The sequence below is a fragment of the Marmota monax genome, unplaced genomic scaffold (assembly GCF_021218885.2).
Source record: "Marmota monax isolate L192 unplaced genomic scaffold, Marmota_monax_Labrador192_F-V1.1 WCK01_AAM20220418_F8-fsc00008, whole genome shotgun sequence".
NCBI lineage: Eukaryota > Metazoa > Chordata > Mammalia > Rodentia > Sciuridae > Marmota > Marmota monax.
Window position 1 is genome coordinate 2,769,342 of NW_026694432.1, and position 22,906 is coordinate 2,792,247.

The window sequence follows — 22,906 nt, forward strand, 5'->3', positions numbered from 1 at the left end:
ACCCACATGGCTGCTCCTGTTTTAGGCACAGTGTTCTACAAATGTCAGTCAGGTTAGTTGATTTATAGTTGTTCAAGTTTTCTACTGATTTTCAGACTACTTATTTAATACTTGTATTACAAGCACATGCTACGGGAGAGTCTTTGTTGGTTTCTAAAACTTTACCTTTATAAATACTGTAGTTAATACACTTATTTATCTGAAGTTTTTGATCTTCAGATAAATATGTGTATTTGTTTCTCCTTTTAGTTTTATCAGTATTCATTTCATATATTTTAAAACATTGTTATCTAGTACATAAATATACATGATTCTCATATCTCCTAGATGAATGCTCCTTTCACAATTATAAAATGATTCTCCTTATCATGTGTAACGTTCTTTGTTCTGAAATCTATTTTGTGTGGTATTAATACTGTCATGTGCTCCATAATAGCATTTTGGTGTATGATGGACCATATATACAATGGTTCAATTTGATCAACCAGTGATGTTGGAGCCATCTTAATTTGCATATGTACATTCTATGTTTGCACAATGACCAATGAAAATAACAACACATTTCTCAGAACCTGTCCCATTAAGCCATGCATGACTATCAAGCTACTTGAGCTTTCCTTTGATTAATTATAGCCTGGTATATCTTTCTCCACCCTATTATTTGGCCTAATTGTATCTTTTTATTTCAAGTAAATTTCTTACAAACAACTTCTGGAAAACATATGTGATGAAATACTTGTACCTAAATATTACAACTTAAAAATAAGAAAACCATCACTCACTTTTAAAATAGGCAAAAGATATGAACAGACACCAAAGAAGATATAAAGATGCAAGTAAGCATATAAAAAGATATTTATTTATCATTAACAAATTGAAAATTAAAACAGTAGTGGAATGCTATTACATGCTAATAAACATAGCTAAAATATAAAAAACTGACAATACCACATGTTGGCAAAGATGTGGAGCAATAGGAAATCTTATTCTGCTAATGGGAATGAAAAAATGATACAAGCTACTTTGAAAGACAGTTTGACATTTTTTTACAAGCCTGCAGACTCTTACAATAAAATCTAGCAAGTATCATCTATATAGTAATTCTAGCTGATTTGAAAGCTTATGTATACACAGTAACACGAAGGTTTGTAACTGTTTTTATTCATAATTTCCAAATTTTGGGACAATTAAAATGATCTTAGTAATCTTTATGTAAAAAAATAAATAAATGACGGTACATCCATAAAATGGAAAATTATTCAGTGACAAAAATAAATGAGCTCTAAAGCCACAAAAACACATGGTACAACACCAAGTGAAACCAGTCCTAAAAAGCTACATCATGCATTAATTAAGTGACATGTGGTTTTAGTTATATGACATGTGGAAAGGGCAAAACTATATTGACAGTAAAATAATAAGTGGTCACCCAAAGCTCAAAGGGAAGAGAGGATTGATGTACAGCTGAAACTTGGTGTTCTTTTAGAGGTGTAAAATTACTGCAAGATACTTTAATGCAGATACATGACATTATGCATTTCTTAAAACCCATAGAATTTAATAAACAGATCAAATTTAATGCATACAAATTTTTTAAAACCCATTTAAGTAATAAGGCAACCAAAAGAAGGTTGGTTGACTCTGATGAGAATATCAAATTTTATTACAAACACATGAAACAACCGTATTGAAGGGGTGAGTGGCAAAAATTGTCAACAAAGTGACATTGGAAGTGTATAAGTCCAAATGTAAAAGAACTGCACATAAAAATTGTAGTGTAGCTGATGAAGTTATTTCCCATGAGAGTATGAATTAACAATTCTGAATATTTCTATACATGTACACTGGAATTGTACAAATAAAATTGCAGTGAATGGTAAGAACCAGGTATCTCATTGGAATGGGAATATACAGATAAAGAAGGGAAGTCAGAATGATTCAAGTTAAATGAATCGATTTGAAGACAACACTATGAATTTGTGTTGAAATTAATATAGCTATAGAAGATTATATAGAGAAAAGTTCGTAAATATGTGTCTATACATGGGCTAGTGTACCCATGGCTATTCTGTCAGTTGTGAGGGTCCAAAAGAAACAACATCCCAATAGCAACAAGCACAACTAATGTCCATATCTTGGTTTCTAATACCATTTACCAATAAAAAGAAGCAGGACTCCTTGAATAAATGGTTGACTCTAAAATTAGCGTTTTAAATATGCAGGATGATCCAGGAGCATTATGTAGTATCAAAAAAAAATTGTCTCCCCATATACATAATGGAGAGACAATGAGAGCCCTATAATAATGGGTTGTCACAGAAGCACAAGCACCAACGGAAAGAACTTCCTCTTGCCAAAGCTGAATTAATTTGAGCAAAAAAATAATAATATTGTAGCCAAGATGGTGGTATATACCTGTAATCCTAGCTGCTTAGGAGGCTGAGGCAGGAGTGTCACAATTTCAAAGCTGGCCTTAGCAACTTAGTGAGGTTCTAAGCAACTTAGCAAGACTCTGTCTTTAAATAAAATATAAAAAATAAAATGCTGGGCACATCAATGTTTATAGCAGCACAATTCACAATAGCTAAGCTGTGGAACCAACCTAGATGCCCTTCAGTAGATGAATGGATTTTAAAAAATGTGGCATATATATATATACAGCTGGAATATTACTCAGCAATAAAAGAGAATAAAATCATGGCATTTGCAGGTAGATGGATGGAGTTAGAGAAGATAATTCTAAGTGAAGTTAGCCAATCCCCCCAAAAAAATGCCCAGTGTTTTCCTTGATATAAGGAGGCTGATAGGGAGAGAGCGCATGGGAGGAATAGACGAACTCTAGATAGGGCAGAGGGGTTGGAGGGAAAGGGAAGGGGCATGGGGTAATTAATGATGGTGGAATATCATGATCATTATTATCCAAATTACAGGTATGAAGACACAAATTTGTGTGAATATACTATGTATACAACCAGGGATATGAAAAATTGTGCTGTCTCTATATAATAAGAATTGTAATGCATTCACTGTCATATATAAATAAAAATAAAGTAATAAATAAATAAAAGTCTGGGGATGTGGCTTAGTGGTTTAGTGCCCTTGGTTCAATCCTCAATCCCCAGTACAAAAAAAATAGTATTGTATTATAACCCAAAGTATAAAATAAATATCCATGAGGTCATTCATAGAGGTAATCAAGGTCAGCATGAAGAGTGGCGAGTGGTGTTGATATACGTATCTTTAATATGACAATATTGTGTGAATGGCATCTCTATGGGCTTCATCTAAAACCCCAGTATCTAATCATGAGGAAAAAACATCAGATAAGTCAGGCTTGAGGAACATTCTACACAATATCATGCCAGTACATCTTAAAACAGTTAGGGTTGTAAAACACACAGAAAGTCTGAAAAACTGTTCTAACCAAAGGATGATTTCCTAGATGAGATTCTGTAACAGAAAAGGTACATTAATGACAAACTAATTGGTACCAATTTTTAGTCAGCTTTTTCATCACTTTGAACAAAGACCTGAAAAGAACAATTAGAGGAGAAAAAGTTTATTTGGGGGCACATGGTATCAGAGGTCTTAGTCCATAGATGGCCAACTCCATTCTCTGGGCCCAAAGGTGAGGCAGAACATTATGGCAGAAAAGTGTGGCAGCCGAAAGCAGCTCAGGAAACAGAAAAAGAAAGAGAAACTCCACTCACCAGCAACAAAATATGTACCCCAAAGTCACACCCTCCTTCAGCCACCCAACCTGCCTTCAGTTACTGCTCAGTTAATCCCTGTCAGTGGATTAATTCACTGACTGGGGTAAGGCTGTCATAATCCAATCATTTCACCTCTAACCCTTCTTGCATTGTCTCACACAGGAGCCTTTGGGGGACACCTCATATCTAAACCACAACAGTTTGAAAAGAAATGTGGACTTGAAATAACATAACCTACTCATGCGAGAGGATCATGATAGGGAAGCTGAATGTAGAGTACACGGGAACTCTGAACTTATCCAGCTTCTTCTCTAAATCTAAAATTGTTCTAACCAAGTTCATTTGAAAATGTGTCGTAGATCTAAACACAAAATGTAAAAACAATAGGAGTGACATCAGCAAGATGGTCGAATAGGAAGCCCCAAAGTTTCCTTCTCCTCCTGCAACCAATGACTCCCCAACAGTACACAGATCAATTCCTTTGGTAAGAAATCAAAATAAATTAATTAATTAATTAATTTAAAAAAAATAGTAAAGAGTTTCCGGCACCCCAGACAACCATGGAGCAAGCAGCATCAAAGCCGGCAGGAAAATGTTTGGCATTCACTTTTCACAGTCCCTTCTCCTGGCTCAACATGGCATGATTGGAAGAAAATTCCTCAATTCAGGCATCTCCCTAAAAAGAGAAAAAAATAATGACACATAAAAAAATTTTTAAAAATAATGAAACATATATATAAAATTTAGACTTGAGGGGAGTCGGGGTTACAGGTGGAACTGTCAAGGGATTGATTTCTGTCTTACCTAAACATGAGCACTGAAAGGAAAGGACATAGGTTGGGAGTCACCAAACTCCTTTAATAGTTTAGAGTTGAACACACACAGTCACCCAAGTCTTTCCCCTTAGCTGAGCAAAGAACAAGAAAGAGAAAAACTCTTCAACTCCCAAGGGAAGGAAAGAGTTGCAGCGAGTATACAGGTTTCAGCTGTGTAGGGAGCTGCCTGAGGGACTAATTTTTATCTTTCTTGCCTTAGAATATCCATGGGACCCAGCGTAGTCTGATTTCTTGAGGCCTCTAACAACAAAAGAGAGCTGGCTTCCTGCTGCTCCAGAAGACTGGCAATAAGTAAACAGAGGCCAATAAAGATCAGGGGCCTCTCCCTTTGTGCTCAAAGTCCTGCCTCTCCCTCCAGTGGGCTGTGAAGGGTCTGGTTTAGGTCTTGGCCATCTCAGAGCGCTTACAGAACCTGACATACTCTAGAACCTCGGAAGCCACTGAGAACAAAAGAGAGCAAGTTGGCTTGTACCAGCTTCAGAGAACTTAATAGTATTACAGAGATAACAAAGAGAGCAAGATGTTGGGAGGGGAGGAGTCAGCAAATCCCTCTAATGGAAACTTTGCACAAGTCCAGGGAACACACATGAACAAAAAGATTTAAAATGCCTGTTTAATCTCTAGCTAGGGTGTTTGGTGAAGGTCTTTCCTATATAGACCCAGTCTGTAAAGATAAAGAGGTTATTTTTTTCAAATACATGAATCCCAACAAAATTAATTTGCATGAAGAAACAGGGAAATAAAGACTAAAGGTACAAACTAAATCTCCAGAAATCAAACTCTACATAAATGAAGACATATGGATCACATGAAAAATAATTCAAGATACTCACAATAAATATGCTCAAGGAGGGCTCGGGTTGTGACTCAGTGGTAGCACACTTGCCTGGCATGTCTGAGGCACTGGGTTTGATTCTCAGCACCATATAAATACATAAAATAAAGGTCTATCAACAACTAAAATTTTTTTTAAAAAAAATATGTTCAAGGAGCTCAGAATATAAGAAACTCAACAAAGAAATAAAAATTTTTAAATAATCAAAAAGAAATTTTGAAACTGAAGAATACAATAACTCCATTGGGGAAAAAGGTCTCTAAAGGAGGTCAACAGCAGATTTGATATAAAGAAGAATCAGTGAATTTGAAGATAACTCATTTGAAATTATCCTCAGGAGCAAAGGAAAAGTAATGAAAAAATTAAGAAAGCCTAAGGGATTTATGGACACCATCAAATATATAAATATAAGCATTGTGGGAATTCAAGGAGAAAAGAGAAAGCAGAAAATTATTTTGAAGCAATAATAGTCAACAATTTCCCAAATGTGGATAAAAAGATGGACATAAAGATTTAAAAATCACAATAGAGGGCTGGAGATGTGGCTCAAGCGGTAGCGCGCTCGCCTGGCATGCGCGGGACGCTGGGTTCGATCCTCAGCACCACATACAAATAAAATAAAGATGCTGTGTCCACCGAAAACTAAAATAAAAAAAAATAAAAAAAATCACAATAGACCTTAACTAGTCTATTATTATTACTATTAATTGTTAATATTAATATTATTGTTAACTGGTCTATTATTATTAATAAACCCAAAGAAATCCACACCAAGACACATTATAATCAAATTGTCAAAATTCAAATACAAAAAGAATTTAAAAACATCAAGACAAAAGTGACTCATAATATACAAGGCAACCCCTCCAACACTCCATGGATTTCTAAGTGGAAATACTGCAGACCAGAAGAGATTGGATGGCATATTTAAAATACCAGAAGAAGAAAAGTGGCGGAAAAAAAAAACCTGCAAGAACACTGTGTCTGGCAATTTAGCCTTTAAAATTGAAGGAGATGTAATGTTAGCAAGATGATGGAAAAGAAGGTCCCCAACTTTAATCTCAGTTAGCAACTACCCATAGTTAATATTCCATTTGTGAAGATCACAGAATCCGAGGATGTGGCAGGAGCTTCCCTGTTATGGGTTGGATATGAAGCATTGAAGTATTCCCCCAAATGTCCCCTGTGTTAATGCAGCAATATTCATAAGTAACATGATTAGATTAAGAGAGCTATAAACTAGTCAATTAATCTGAGTTTAAATGGACTGACTTGGTGGTAACTACTGGCAGGTGGAACATGGTTGGAGGAGGCAGATCACGAGGAGCATGACCTGGGGGTTCATCCTTCCTGTGGCCCCTCCTCACTCTCTCTGCTTCCTGGCTGAAATAAACATAGCAGCCCTCCTCCACCACACTCTTCTGCCATGGTATGCTGCCTTACCTTGGGCCCAGAGCAATGAAGTTGGCCGTCTATAAACTGAGACCTCTAAATCCATGAGCCCCAAATAAACCTTCTTCTTCAATTTGTTTTTGTCCAGTATTTTGGCCATAGTGATGCAAAGCTGACTAAGACTTGGACTTAGTCCCCTTGGACTACAAGAAATGAGAAAAATTATATTAGAAACATATGAATAATAATTTCATTTTGAACAGACTGCCTCTTCCCCAGGCCAGCACAACACCATACTGAGAGGTTCCCCTGGTTCTAGGGTTTCTCCAGTAGGCGAGAAGAAAGCCCAAGGCAAACATTCAGCTTCTTCAGTGTTATAGGGCACTTTCTGGGAGTACCACTTTTATCTGATCTTACAGGGAATGGTGGAGAAATTGCTAGGGCCTATAATCATCTAGTACCACCTATAATCATCTAGGAACAAAAAAAGAGGGCAATGCTAACAACCACTCATAAATAGGTTTTAACAGTGGCACACGTTCCTACCAGCAGCATTGTCTGGTCATACAACTCTGTCATCAGCTCCAAATACATAAGTAACTCAGTAGTTAGCCTCGTCTGGCCAGAGATCAACAGCCCACAGTTGGTCCTAACTGAGGAACCCAGCCAGGAGTCCATCATAGCCATGGAAAATAGCTATCAGCCCCACCTGGGTAAGGAGTCAAGCCAGAATCCCTGCAAACTAAGGAGCATAGTTCATGGTCCCATCCACCTATGGTTCCCAGCCAGACTCCAGTTATATAGTCTGGCCCCCACCACACCAACCACAGAACAGTATGTTCAAAACACTGAATGGAAGGATATATTCAAAATATTGAAATTTTAGGCCAGGTACGGTGGCACATGCCTATAATCCCAGGAGCTCAGGAGAATGAGGTAGGAGGATCACATGTTCAAAGCCAGCCTCAGCAAAAGTGAGGTGCTAAGCAACTCAATGAGACCCTGTCTCTAAATAAAATCCAAAATAGGGTTGGGGATGTGGCTCAGTGGTCAAGTGCCCCTGAGTTCAATCCCTGGTACCCTCACCCCCCCAAAAAAAATACTGAAATTTTAAAAATTGCCAAATAGTTATACTAAGCAAAATGATTCTTCAGAAATAAATGATAGATAAAATCTTAACCAACCAAGAGCTGCAAAAATTTATTACTAGACTTTCCATATAAGAAATGCTAAAGGATTTCTTCAATCTAATATAAAAGATACTAATTAGCAATGTAAAACATATGAATGTATAACATTCACTTTTGAATTTAAATATGCTCATATTTAAAATTCTCTATATTGTAATGTTGGGGAATAAAATACTTTTTTAATTTTTTTTTTTAGTTTTAGGTGGACACAATATCTTTATTTTTTATTTTTATGTGGTGTTAAGGATTGAACCCAGCACCTCGAGCATGCCCTGCAAGCATGCTACCGCTTGAGCCACATCCCCAGCCCCAATAAAACACTTTTAATGTTAACATAAATGTTAAAAAATAATTAAAATAAGTGATAATTTGCATTATCATTACTAACTAATTATTCATAATAATTTATTGTACATGCAATATAAAAATATGCAAATTGTAAAATCAATATAAAATGTGATGGATGAAGAATTAAAAGTATGGAGTTATTGTCTATAATCAATCTTATCAGCTTAAAATAAGCTATTATAACTATATATTTTACATAGACTTTATGGAAACCACAAAAAAAATGTAGTAAATACACAAATTATTAAGAGAAAGGAATCAAAGCATACCACTAGTAGAAATCATCACAAAGAAGGACAAAAGGAGAAAAATGAAATAATAAAGAAACTACAAAACAGAAAACAACACAATGGCAATAGTGCTTACATAATGACTATTCTAAATATAAATGTATTAAATTCTCAAAAGATGTGGACTGGCTAGATAGATTTTTTTTTAATATCTTTATTTTTATTGGTTTTTATGTGGTACTAAAGATTGAACCCAGTACCTCACATGTGAGAAGAAAATGCTCTACCACTGAGCCACGATCCCAGCCCTGGACAGATTTTTTTTTAACAGTATTCAACCACAAGCTGCCTACTAGAGATCTACATCAACTTTAAAGGACACAGGGAAGCTTGAGAATAGATCTACAATGCCAAGAGTAACCAAAAGAAAGCAGATCTGGCTGTACTTGTATCAAACAAAATAAACGGTCAAAGAGACAAAGAAGGACATTGTGCAATGAAAAGACTCAGTTCATGAAGAGGATAGAAAATTGTAAATACTTCTATCCCAACATTATAGAACTTAAAAACAGACATGTGCCACACAATGGCATTTTGATCAGTGACGGACCACATACAAGACAGTGGTTCCATGAGAGTTTGTTGCCTGGGGATGTCACCACTATTTTAGTTTAAATAGATCACTGTCTATGAGGTCGGCACAACAACAAAATCATCTTAGCATATTATCCCCTCAATAATGCAGAAAAAGTAATCGATCAGATACAATACCTTTCATGGCAAAGACTCACCAAATTGGGTTTTGAAGGAATGTATCTAATCATAATACAGACCACAGATGATGAGTTTGCAATTAAAATTATACCCAGTGCTGAAAGTTGAAAGCTTTTCCTCAAAACTCAGGGGGAAGACAAGGCTACCCACTCTTACCACTTCTACAGAACATATTCCTGGAAGTTCTACCCTCTAGTACCCTCTAGCAGTTGCTATTCTACTGTCTACTTTTGTGATATCAACATTTTTGGCTTTCATGTGAAAGTAAAAATGTGTATTCATCATTCTGTGCCTGGAGTATTCCACCTAACACAATTTTCTCCAGTTTCACTTATTTTGCGACAAAATGACAGGATTTTATTCTTTTTGTGGCTGAATGATATCCTGTTGTGTGTATATACCTCATTTTCTTATTTTGTATCAAACAAAATAAACTGTCTAAGAGACAAAGAAGGACATTGTGCAATGAAAAGACTCAATTCATGAAGAGGATAGAAAATTGTAAATACTTCTATCCCAACATTATAGAACTTAAATACAGACATGTGCCACACAATGGCATTTTGATCAGTGACAGACCACATACAAGTCAGTGGTTCCATGAGAGTGGTTGCAATTAAAATTATACCCAATGCTTTGGTGAAGGACATGAACTACACCTCAGGGTAGGCCACATCTTGGTTATTGTGAACAGAGCTGTAACAAACATTCGAAGTGCAATGTCTCTTTGATATACTGATTCCAATTCCTTTGGACATATATCCAGAAGTGGAGTAGCTGGATCATATGGAAGTTCGTTTTTAGCTTTTTGTGGAACTTTCCACTGTTTTCCATTCTGGTCATGCTAATTCATACCAACAGTGGATGAGATATCTCTTTTCTCTGCATCCCTTGCAGCATTTGTTATTTGTTGTCTTTTTGATGATGGCCATTCTTTGGAGTGAGATGAGGTCTCATTGTGGCTTTGATTTGCATTTGCCTGATAATAGGGGTGTTAGTCAGCTTTTGCCATGCTGTGATAAAAATACCTGAAAAGAATAACAAAAAAGAGGGAAAATTCATTTGTGGGGCTCATGTTTTCAGTGATCTCAGTCCATAGATGGCTGAGTCCATCACTCTGGGCCCAAAGTAAGGCAGCATATCATGATGGGAAGGCATGGCCAAAAAAATGCTGTTCCATTTATCCTAGTCAGGAAGCAGAGAGAGCAAGGAAGGGGAAAGGGGCCACAGAGAAGATGAGCCCTTCCAGGGCATGTCCCCAGTGACTCACTTCCAGCCATACCCCACCTGTCTACAGTTACCAGTCATCCCATTTAAACTAGGATGGACTGCTTAGGTTACAGCAATCTTTCACAATCCAATCATTTCACCTTCAAATATTCCTGCATTAACAGGAGCTTTTGGGAGACACCTCATATCTAAACCATAATATCCCATCCCTGGTCCCCAAAAGCTCACATCAGTCTCACAGTGCAAAATACATTTAGTCCACTCCAAGGGTCCCATAGTCTTACTAGTTCCGGCACTGCCATAAGTTCAAGTCCAATGTCTCCTCTGAGATTCAAGGCAAACTGTTAGCTGTGAACCCCTGTAAAAAATCAAAAGCAAGTTACCTATATCCAGTATACAGTGGCACAGAGTAAACATTCCCATTCCAAAACAGAGGAATAGGGGAATAGAAAGAAGGGATGGAACCAAAACCAAACCAAAACCCAGACTGGCAAACAGGTCCCTTAACTCCATGTACAGAATTGAGGACCCACGGCAGTTTTGTTTGTTGGTCCATAGTCTAGCTTGATTGAATCAAGATATACACTGGCTGAAAATCTTTGTGTGCACGAGGATAGACGTGCTCATCAACTGTTTCATGTACCTACCCATTTCCTCTCCCACTTTTAATTCCCATTCTTTGTTGTACATAGAGTCTCAGACCTTTCTAGGAATTTATCAGGGAAATTGATTGTCATTCGTTGCAGCTTCCTTGGAGTTGAGGATGCTAACAGAGAGTAGGTTACTTCCCATTGTTGTTTTTAGCTCCAACGCCACCCTAGAAAAGTTTAGCATGACCATCCTAGCTAAATAAACCCTATTCTTGATCACTTCCTGTCTAGTTTCCTATTTTTGTCCTCCTCATAGCACTTATTATCATATAGAATGGTTTTATTATTGGTTTATTATTTACTCTACTAAAATGTAAACTCATGGGCATGAAGTTTGCTTTCTTTTTTCATAGCTATATCTCCATTGCCTCTACTAACAGCTGCAATGTGAGTGGTGCTGCGCTACTTGTTGCATGAAGACATAGTTACAAGACACTGGGCAGAGCAGGAAGAAGGAGAGATGCTACAGAGCCAGTTCAAAACTCAACTAGCCAAACCTCAGTACCATTCCCAGAACTTGACCTCATCTTAAATTAATTAAAATCAATCTAACCCTGTTCAAATCTGGAAAACCTAGGATGACCTGATCTCTCTCATCAACATCTGCCTCACCTCCAGTTGCCATGTTTCTGGTTTGTTGATGTTACATGTCTTTGGCACAATTCATATTCACTGTATCTCATGATCTCCCTGAGCACAATGTACGATTGTGCTCTTCACCCTGGCTTACCTCCATCCTGCCCGCCTAATTGTGATTCATAAGAATACACTTGGTAAGGGCAAAGAAAGAATAATAAACATGGAATTGAAGAAGACAATTTTTTTCTACTCATCATTTGAGACAAAACTGGTACTTTGCCCCAGGGCTGGACTGTGCCAGGATCTTATCTCCTCCAGAGACTCACTCTGTGCAAGGATTCAGAATAAATGGCTTTGAAGGACTGTCTCCTGGGTGTCTGTGCTCTCTGCCTCAAATGTCTGTAATATGGGATCACATGCACCAGCCTCAAAATCTTTTTAGGCTGAGAAGGTTCACTTGGATGAATTAACAGGAATAAATTTTAAAAGAATGTGCTTGTCCTCCGGTATTTTATGAACTATATGAGAACCCCTGACTCAAAGAAGCATGATGAAAAGAATTTGAAGGGATGCTGGACAGAACCACCAGCTGGGCTCTGTTCAAACCTAGGTACCAGAGTGCCACCTAGAGGTCAAACTAGTACTGCAGAATTTTTAAAAGCTGCTCATACACAGTTGGGAAAGGAATTTGCTCCTGGAAACCCCTAAGTGATGGAAAACCTTATCATCACAGCCTTGCTCTATGGCAATGATGAGGCAAGCAGGTTTTTCATATCTTAAGTCAAAATCTGCCTCCACTTTCCTGACCACTGCGCACCACGGTCACTGCCCTTTCTCTGACAGATCCTAGTGTATCGTCTTTAACATTTCATCAGTCCCAAGTCTGAGCACTTTCTTTCTTTCACAAATATTTTTCATGACATATGCTTTGTGCCAGACTCTGTGGCCAGCAATGTGGCTCTGATTATTCACTAGTTAGTTCCTGGGCTGGAAGGGTTATTGTCCCCTTGACAGGGTCCCTCCACATGACAGGAGCACCCTGTATATCAGACATTTGACTCCCCTGTTTGTTAAATGGGATGATAAAACCTACCTAATGGTGTCATAGTAAGGATCAGCAATAGTGTTTATTATTTATATTATATTATAATATATTATTATATTATATTATTATATATTATATTACATTTATATTATATTATATTATTATATTACAATCTAGCACAATTCTTAAAATAAAGTACTAAGAAAATGTAAGTTTATACTATTAAAAAATTCTAACTCATCTGTTTTGCAAAATGGTTCTGAACATTAAATTATGTACACATGTAAGATAGACTGCCAAGTGAGACAGTTTAAAATATTTTTCATAAAAAAAAAAAAACAGCATACCTCAGCAATTTAGCAAGAGCCTCAGCAACTTAGTGGATGCTTTCTCAAAATAAAAAAATTAAAAGGACTGGAAATGTAGCTCAGTCAGTGGTAAAACTCCCCTGGGTTCAATCCCTAGTTCAAAAAGAGAAACTGCCAGTAGTTTCTGACAGTCATTATGATTTTTATCAGCTTGAAATAGATCTTTTATTTTTGTCTGAACCCTTTATTTGTTCTTCACCCTAGTTATTATAAACAAAAGACCACAAAGAAGACATTGAGTCATGGGCTTTCTGCAACAGGATTCTTTAAGATTTACAAAGATCACCCTTTGAGAAGCATCCCAGGATTTGGCTACTCAGGAGAAGGGGCTAAATTTGTACAAGGTCAAACTCATCTCTTCCCTTCTGACAATCATCAAGATTTGACTCTCTCTCTCTCTCTGACAGATTATCAGACACTTCATTCTATACAATGTTCTTGGAAAAGTCAGGGAAGGTGGTATTTTAGGCAGACGGGCCTTGAGGCATGACGTGAAAATAAAGCAATGTGACCTAGTCTTACACCTCAGGTGCAGGCAGCACATCTGGTATGTGGTGGCACTCAGTCAATGGTGGTTCTTGTTACTGATATTATTGTCCCACGTGGTTAATTGCAAATCCAACCCAGAGCTCAGGTCATCTGGCAGCAACCTCATCTGGGCTCAGTCAGCAACCTCACGGTGAATGCTCGTTCAGTGGCAAGGGCAGGGGATGGCGGGAGAGAATGAAAGGCAGGGTAGCCAGTCCAGACTGCCCACAAAGACACAACTCATAGTTCCCCCTTTTGGGCACATGGTTTTCCCCAGCCCAGAAACACCAGAGAAGCACTTCCAAATAATGCATACCCTTTGGGCATTTCTAATAGGAACAACTTATTGTTAAGTGGCATGTCTAAAGGGGAACTGCCCACATCGAAGTTTGTTCCTCCTTTGTCTTTTTCCCCATAAATTTTACATATGGGATCCAGGGAGAATCAACAGAGAAGAAAATAAAGTAATAGAGCTTGTGGATGTGACAAAGTCCAGAGGCCTGGACTCATCTCCTCGGTGTGTTGCATTTTCTCTCCCAGTGGACTTTCCATGTTTGCTGTGAGAATAACATGCTCCTAAGTACTGAAACAACACAATGGTCACCCTAAAGAAACAGGAACTTGAAGGTAAACTGCCATCGATGATTTCCATCTCCATAGTGCAGGTCTCTTTATAATGCACTCTTAATTACACCAGAGGCATGGGGAATAAATCATATTCCCCTGGTCTGTTGTTAAGATCGCCTTATGGATGCAGACTTCGAGACCTATCTTTAAGTTTATTGGTGACAAATATCAGCCCATTGTCCTAATGGCAAAATAACATCAACTGCCACAGAATACAAATTAAATTTAGTGAGGGTCCTCAAAAAGAATCTCTGAATCATAGGCAATAAGAGCTATAAGGGCCCAGAAAAATAGCCCACATCTTTCTCAGCCTCAGAGACACAGTGGAATTGCCTAGGGAGATTTTTTTAAATGCTACATATAGACCCTACCTCAGAACTATTAAGTCGGAATCTCTAAGGACAGGGCCTCATTATTAGTATTTTTAAAACAACTTCCCAGGTGATTAATAAATGCAGCCTAGAATGAACAGAGCAATATTAAGCAACCCCAGGATTACACAGGCAGAGGCTTTGAGACCCACAGCAGAGGGCCACTTGTGTAGGATTCTCAGGTTGGTTTCCTGCTCCCCCCACCCATAGCTCACCCCTGCCTCTAGGTCTCCACTTCATTCATTAATTAGTCAAAGTTGTATGAAGCAACTACTATGCCAGAAACTCCACTCATGGAAAATCTTCCTCCTACCTCTTAGGTCACCAAACCTTTCTCACTGCCTTTCTAAAAGGCATGGCAAGCACACAGAAGGAATAAGTGCCAGTGTTCTATTGTATATAAGGGTGTCTATCGTGAAGAATAATGAATCATGTATGCCAAAAGAGAAGGGAGGATCTTGAATGCTCTCACCACAAAAAAAAAAAAAGATAAGGTGATATATACACTAATTACTTGACTTTGATTATTTCATGGTGCATATATATATTAAATCATTACATTGTACCCCATAAATATACACAATTATTTTATGTCAATTACTTTATTTTAATTTGAGGAAAAAAAAAAAGCATTACCTCCTAAAAGTGGTAGCTTTTGACTAGTTTGACCACCAGAGGGAGCCAAGTGCCCCGCTCATTTTTGAGTAAATACCCAGCCAGGTTGGCCAAATGAAGCAGGGTACAAGCAGAAGGGGACAGGCCCTCCAGGGAGCAGGAAAGGGCTCTGAGCAATGTGGCTGGGCCTGAGACACTACTGCCCACCTGAGGACCATTGACTACTGCAAATACAGCAGGCTTGGCAGGCAGACACACCTGGGAATGTTCTGGCTGACCACCTCCAACCATCCATCTGTGAAACCACCCTAGAAGGTAGCATGAGGGTCAAATGTGGCCCAAATATAAGTCAGCCTTGAATAGAAAAGGAGCCCAGCCAATAGTAGGTCCCATCTTCTGATGTCCACTCCACACTTTCTGTCTGCCTCCCCACACTTTCTTCCATGCTTGACCTATTTTCTCCTTTTTCTGATCAGGGGCACGATACAGGGAAAGCCTGAGCCCAGAGCAATCACATCTTGATCCTGGGTAGAAACATAGCCTATCAGAAAAGCTGCCCCCTTCTAAGCTAACACTTGGTTCTCCATGATAATTCTGCCTTCAGACCATCAGAGATCTGAAATCTTCTCCTCTTCAAATTTTAACCAATAAAACTTTCTCTACCCTACTAAGATGTCCCCAGTTGTTGGTACCCACATCTGCAAATGACTGTTTCAGTGGCAACCAGGGCTAAGACAAAGGGACGCTCCTGTGTGGTGGTCTGCACACTGCAGGCTCTTAGGCACATCCCCTGGGACAGCAGGCCAGCCTGCTGCTTCCTGTCTGTCTACCTGGTGGCTGCCCCGGCTGCCAGATCATCTTCCCATGAATGATACAAAAGACTGAGCTCTCTAAGATTAGATATTTGTAGTTGGGGGTTTGAACCCAAAGCCAGACCATCTCCCCTAGTCCCCTCCTCACTGTCCTTTTCTCCACCTCCCTTCCCTCTCTTTCTCCAACACACAGGTTGGGGTCTGTCTGTGGGCCAATGCTGACATAGCTCAGCTCTCTTCATGTAAAAACCATTCATTAGGATTCCAGCTTCTTAATTCTTCTCCAGGAGAGTGCAAACCACTTCCCAAATGACTAGGAGTTGGTCTTCACCAGTAGGGGGAGTGACTGATTCCTCCCAGGGCTGAGAATGAGAAGCACTTTTTTTTTTCCTGCCACACATCTCAACTTCCCCTACTTGCCCCTTCCCAATACATACAGACACACACAAAAGAACACACACACACACACACACACACAGACATGCACAGACACATACATACACATGGAAACACATTCACACACACATATGCAAAGACACACACACACACACACATACACACACTGCTTTGCCACCCAGCTTGAGAGAGCTCACAAACTCTGTTATGGTTTAGACTTCAGGTGTCCCCAATATCTCTTGGGTGAGACAATACAAGGTTTAGAGGTGAAATGATTGGGTTACTAGAGTCTTAACATAATCAGTGCCTTAATCCCCTGAGAAGGATTAACTGGGTGGTAGCTATAGGCAGGTGGGGTGCAGCTGGAAGAGGTGGGTCCCTGGGGGTCCCGGGTGGGTGCCTTTAGGGTTCATATTTTGTCCTTATTGAACAAAGATATCTCTCTCTCTCTCTCTCTCTCTCTCTCTCTCTCTCTCTCTCTCTCTCTCTCTCTCTCTCTCCCAGCTGTTTTCCTCTGCCACACACTTCTGCCCTGATGTTCTACCTTCCCTCAGGCCCCAATGAATGGAGTAGGAAAGTGAATCCCAAAACAAACTTCTCCTTCTCAGGACCTGGGCGGGTTGGTCTCAGGTGTTTTGGACAAAGCAATGAAAAAGCTGATGAAATAAATTCCTTGGGCAGAGGCGCTGTCCCTTTTAGTCCCTGAATCCCCAGCAAAGTCCCTGGCACCTAGTACATGCTCAATAAATGTCTGTTGAACAGGACAGAGCCACAGAGGAGCCAACCCAGCAGTCTTTTGGAACAGCAATGAACAAAATGAGTCCTGTCTATAGTCCCTGCTGATTAAATCCTGCATATAAAGTTCCTACTGGAAGATTTTACATGGTAAAACTATTTCCAAGAGCCACCTCCCTTCCTTTCCCACAGAGCCCAGACCCCATCTTGAGCCCCAGTGATGTGCCTCCTCCCTCTGTTGGCTGTGGCCTTGTTGTAAAGGACAATTCTTAAGGAGCTTTCTGGCATTTTTTTTTTGGCCTGATTTGTGCTCCCAGGAAAGCTGGGACCTGGGGAACCCCATCATCAGACAGTGTCTGCCTTCTGGAGACTGTTTCCATCTGAGGTTTCTTGGGCAACACTGGAACCCAGGTTGGCCGGACTCTGGATCCTGTGCTTGAAACCGCAGTGTGTATCTCCAGGACCATTAGCAAGGAGAGTTCTCCAGATGTGACTAAAACGGCAGATGTAGGAGCTACAGCAGAAAGTGTGCAGGAGGAGCCAAGCCTAATGTCCAGAGGGGGCATGATGATTGTCAGCGACACCTCAGAGGCTGAGTGACTGTACAGAAGGGCATTTGCTTATTCATTCCTAAAGAAGAGGAGTTACAGAATACAAAGTGAAGGTTCTAGAATCAGATGGAACCAGGTTTCTATCTGGCCTCTACCACCAGAAAGCTAGGTTACCTTGGGCAAGGCACCTGAGCTTCTTGCTCTCACTCAACTATAAATTTCAGAATAATTATAAACCTATTTCAAGGATTGTTGTGGAGATTAAATGAGATCACACACACATTGCAGTTAGCTAACCCTCACAAAAGTCTTACGGGCTATCTATTATCTCCATTTTACAGATGAGGAAACCGAGGCACTGAGAAGGGAAGGAAGTTTTTCAAGTTTTCATAGTTTGTCACTGGCAAAGGTGGGGTGCAGAATACAATTCTGTCTGACCCACTAGTCTCTGCTCTTTCTCAGGATGTGTGGCGTCCCCTGTGGTTTGGGCCTGATCACCATGGCCTAGACAAACCAGTCTCATTGCCCTTAGAATCTGACCTGTATGATTCCCTTTCCCAAGGTCCTTTGCAGCACCAAAATCTGCCTCTTCTATGCTCTGGTTCTTTGCTAGGTTTGGGGAGAACAAAACCCCACAGTTTGCCAGCAATATGTCCACTCATAAAGGCTGCCTTGTTCCTTGTCTGCAGCGGAAGAAGGTACTGCCTCCAGGCCCCCAAAACTGACCTGCACAGCTCTCCACTACCCCAGAAGCCACTGCTTCTGGTACAAGGCTGGTACAGGGGCTGTCCTTTGCTTCTAGGGATCTTGGCCACCTCCCCTCCCTCTCCATCCCACTCAGCTCAGGACCTGGGCAGGTTGGTCTCAGAGCCCTCCTTTCCCCTTATCCAGAGGGCAAGGCCCCCTCCCCACCCAAGTCTGGGAGTAGCCATCTCAACACCATGAGCAAAAAGTAGGCCTTTATGACCCTAACAGATGGCCAAAACATGAAGATCAGCCTGGGTGGTTGTTTTAAATTATCCCCCTGCAACAGATCTCGGTCAGGACGAGGTGAGGCCCAAGACACTGCCATGCAAACTCGGGGAACACCTGACGCTGGCCCTGGGGGCTGTGCTGCTCTAATGCCCCTGATTCGAGGTCTTGGGGCAGAGCACCAGTCATTAACACTCAGTCAGGACCCCCAAGGTGAAACTGACAAAGAGCAGGTTTCTGTGTCAGACACACCTGGGTCACATCCCAGCCACACTGCCTTCTAGGCATTCAGTTGGGGGTCTAATGACTTCCCATCTGTGAGCCTCAATTACCCTGTCTCTGGGCTCCCCTCCCTTGTGCCTATTTTTAGAGTGATCGTGAGGATTATGTGAGGTATTATTCATCCACTGAATGGTCCAGAGCAGGGAGAAATTGGACTCCCTCGTTTCTATATCCATCTCTACCAGGGGATCTCACACCAGTGTCCCCAGCTCAGCGTTTGTTGTAATACTGCAATGCATTGAGAAAATATCTCTCTTTCTCTCTCTCTCTCTTTCTCCCCCTCCCTCCCTCCCTCCCTCTCTCGGTCTCCCCCCTCCCTCTCTTCTTCCCTTCTAGGTATGGGCTCCATGAGGACAGGTAATCCTGCTTTTTATTTCCAGGGCCTACTGCAGGGCCCAACACTTAGTAGGTTCTCTGTGAGTGGTGGAGCTAATGAAATGAAGAAAGCAGACCCTCCACCCTGGGCCCTTGGCCAGTTCATGCCCGAGTAACAAAACCTGTAGTGTTTACTGAAGAACTACTTAGTACCAGGTCCTGTACTCAGGGCTTTTTTTGTTGTTTGTTTTGTTTTGTTTTCTGTGTTTGGGGTTGTTTTTATCTCTTTCTTTCTTTCTTTTTAACTTAGGAGGTGGCCGAGGTTCAGAAAGATGAAGTATCTTGCCAAAGGTCATGCAGCTAAAGGATGTCAGAGTCAGGACAGGAAGCCAAGCCCATATCCCCGAAGCCTACCCTTATGGCTGCAGCTATAGTCTCTTCTCCATAACCAAGAACCACCCCCTTCCCTGTGGCTCCTCTCCCCATGCCCAGAATTCCTGGAGGTCAAGGCAAGGGACACAAAAGGAGCCAAGTGCATCTCAGGGGCCACAGCATGGCTTCAAGCCCATTTGATACGTATTCATCCAATACTCTCCAGACTGAAGCCGTAAAATCATGGCCTTATTTAGTGTCTCTCCCAGGCTATGTCATAGGCAGCTCCGCCACTCTTGGCTAGGAATATTATTTCAAATAACTCATGCAGACAGCTGTGTAACCAAGAGAAAAGATAGATGGGTCCCGAAATGCCCCTTTGCTGTAGATCACAAACCCCACTCCCCTCCCCTCCCCCAAGCTACCCGGACAGAAAGAGGTCAGTGATTAATTATGCTAAGATAAACAGAGTTAATTTTCTTCCTGGATAAAACTAATTACAACTGTGTTTGTTTTGGTAGGACACGGAATTACTGTCCCCGGTGACAAATCTTCCTAATTGAAAAGAGTGTTTATTTTAAAGGGGTGGGGGTGGGGGTCACTAAACAACAGTTAGCTAGTGTTTTCCCCATTTTTCATTTGAAGAGGGACTGTGATTAGGTGTTAGCCTCAAAGAGCATACAAACTCTCTCTCCCTGGGCCTCTCTCTCCCTGGGCCCGCCTCCCTCCAGCCTGCTGGTCAGCCCCGGACAAGAGCATGAGGGAGAAGCGTTTGGCAGTTTAGAGGCAATTTCCTAGAAGAATCCATGCCCCGTGGCTGATTAGCCTTTAGTGGTTGGTGAGTTCGGGTGAGCACTCTCTTTAGCAGCCCGGTGTGACTGGCCTGAGATAGTAGAGTAAATTGAGGCAAGGGATGGAGGATGAGGCTGGAGAGTTGGCATTTGGATCATGACAGTTGTGTTTACTAGGGCTGCCGTAACCAATTACCACAAACTGCCATTTAGAAATACCATTTCTGCCACAGAAATGCATTGTCTCCGTTTCTAGAGGCTGCAGTTCAAAATCAAAGTATTGGCAGGGGCGTGCTCCCTCCAAAGGCTCTAGGAAAGGACACTTCTTTGGCTCTCTCAGCTTCTGCTTCAGCCCCAGGCCTTCCCAGGATTGTGGCAGCATGTCTCCCACCTCTGCCTCTGCTTCCAAGGACCATCCTCCCTCTATGCCTATGTGTGTGTCCAAACTTCCTTCTTCTTATATGGGTCCCATTTGTATTGGATCAGGGGTCCACTATACCCCAGCATGACCTCATCTTGACGAATTGCATTCCAACAGCTCCATTCGCAAATAATGTCACATTCTGAGATACCAGGGGTTGGACTTCAACATGCCTATCAGGGGACATGGTTCAATTCATGACACAGATTACAGAGACCACTCTTAAGAGTGTGGAATGAGCAGAGGGAAGACAGTGAAAGGCTGTAAATGATGAAGTATTTTTGCTTTTGTTTTGTTTTAAGAAGAGTTCTCTGGGTCTCATGTGGAGGATTTGCTGGCAGGTAGGGACCCAAAGTAGGAAAACCAGTTAGGTAAAAACTTGTTAGATTTGGGCTGGGGATGTGGCTCAAGCGGTAGCGCGCTCACCTGGCATGCATGCGGCCTGGGTTCGATCCTCAGCACCACATACAAACAAAGATGTTGTGTCTGCCGAAAAACTAAAAAAAATAAATAAATATTAAAATTCTCTCTCTCTCTCTCCAAAAAAAAAAAAAAAAGTTGCTAGGATAATGATGTGAGTCTTCATCATACCTGAACTTGGACAGTGATAGAAAAGGTCCATTCAAGAGAATTTGTGGTGAGAATGTTAAGAGCCCCAAGATTTGATGATCAGAGAACATGGCGACTACTGGGATGCCGGGGGAGGAGTTAAGGAGAGGGAGGATCCTAGAACAACTTACGGCTTTCCGACTAAGCCACTGAGCTCCAGAGGAAAAACACGTTGGAGAGGAAATTAGCTCAGTTTGGGATAGGAGCATTTGAGCTTTCTGATCAGAGAGGTTTCGGGTAGATAGATGTAAGAGATCCAAAATTAATGGGAACACATTGCTCTGGACATACAGATTTAGAAGCCATCAAGAAACAGAAGATCATGGAATCAGCATAAAGACTACAGAGACTGAGAAATAAAGGTACGAGAGAGAAGCCTGAGGAGTCCATCAAATAATAGAACCAAAAAGAAAAGAGGAGCCAAGGGACTGGACTGAGAAAATGCAGTCTCAGAGTGGGCAGAAAAACAGAAGCATCAGCCAAGGTCTGACTTCTCAGGCTTCTCAACCCAGTGCAAACTAACCTCTGGCCTCAAAGGCATACACAGCACTACTGACCCTACCATGGCTTCTCCTAGATGGATGCCTAGATGCTGATTATCCACCACAGGGTGCATGTGTGTGCATGTGAATGTGTGTGTTGCCAAACTCTAGCAAGCCCTCCAGGGCATCATGGAGTATGCACTGTCTGCTTCTCTTGAGTCCCTTTCAGCCTTCCTGAATAAGGTTCAGCACAAAGCAGCTGCTCATTGGTAATATGTAAATAAATGTAAATAAGTAAACCACCATCAATCACTCATTTAGTACCAGTTATAGTTAAGGTTCTCTATCAGAAACCTAACATAGGGACCCAAATAAGATAGGTGCTACTAAATGTTGTCCAAAGGAAAGGGGGAAGAGAGGAGACCGGCAACGGCTGTCAGGAATACTTAGAACGATACTAGCAAGAGTCTCCACAGGAGAGGCTGTGGGAGTGAGATGTAGAAGAAAGAATAGGGACTGAAAGTCAGGCACCCGGACCCTGCTCCTCTCTCACAGGAACGCCCTGTGGAGATCATTTAGCTTTCAGATCCCAGTTTGCCCATCTACAAAGCCAGGGGCCTAGGTTCTAAGATTTTTCCAAGATACCTGGGCTTGGAAATGTAGAGCCCCGTTAATTCCTTCTACCAGTATAGATAGAAACTTCATAAATTTTCTCCTGTAATTTTTTTATTTGTTCTTTTTAAATATACATGAAAGTAGAGTGTATTTTGACGTATTATACATACATTGAGTATAACTTTTTCTGATTAGGATCCCATTCTTGTGGTTGTACACGAC

The 22,906-nt window shown here is 40.8% G+C and overlaps 1 long non-coding RNA gene across 8 annotated transcripts in view; it reads right to left on the minus strand.

The window, feature by feature from the left end:
- Positions 1–837: 837 nt before the first annotated feature.
- Positions 838–22,906, minus strand: part of LOC124110175 (uncharacterized) — a 46,529-nt gene continuing 24,460 nt past the window's right edge. Inside the window, exons 3-8 of one of the 8 annotated variants that reach the window (XR_009224278.1) lie at positions 21,405–21,475; positions 10,833–10,906; positions 10,174–10,346; positions 6,828–6,979; positions 5,383–6,026; positions 838–4,389 (exon numbers count right to left, since the gene is read on the minus strand). This is a non-coding gene — a long non-coding RNA (uncharacterized LOC124110175). The remainder of the gene's footprint in view (positions 4,390–5,382; positions 6,027–6,827; positions 6,980–10,173; positions 10,347–10,832; positions 10,907–21,404; positions 21,476–22,906) is intronic. The other 7 variants (XR_009224277.1, XR_009224279.1, XR_006857205.2 and 4 more) reach the window with 7 other exon arrangements.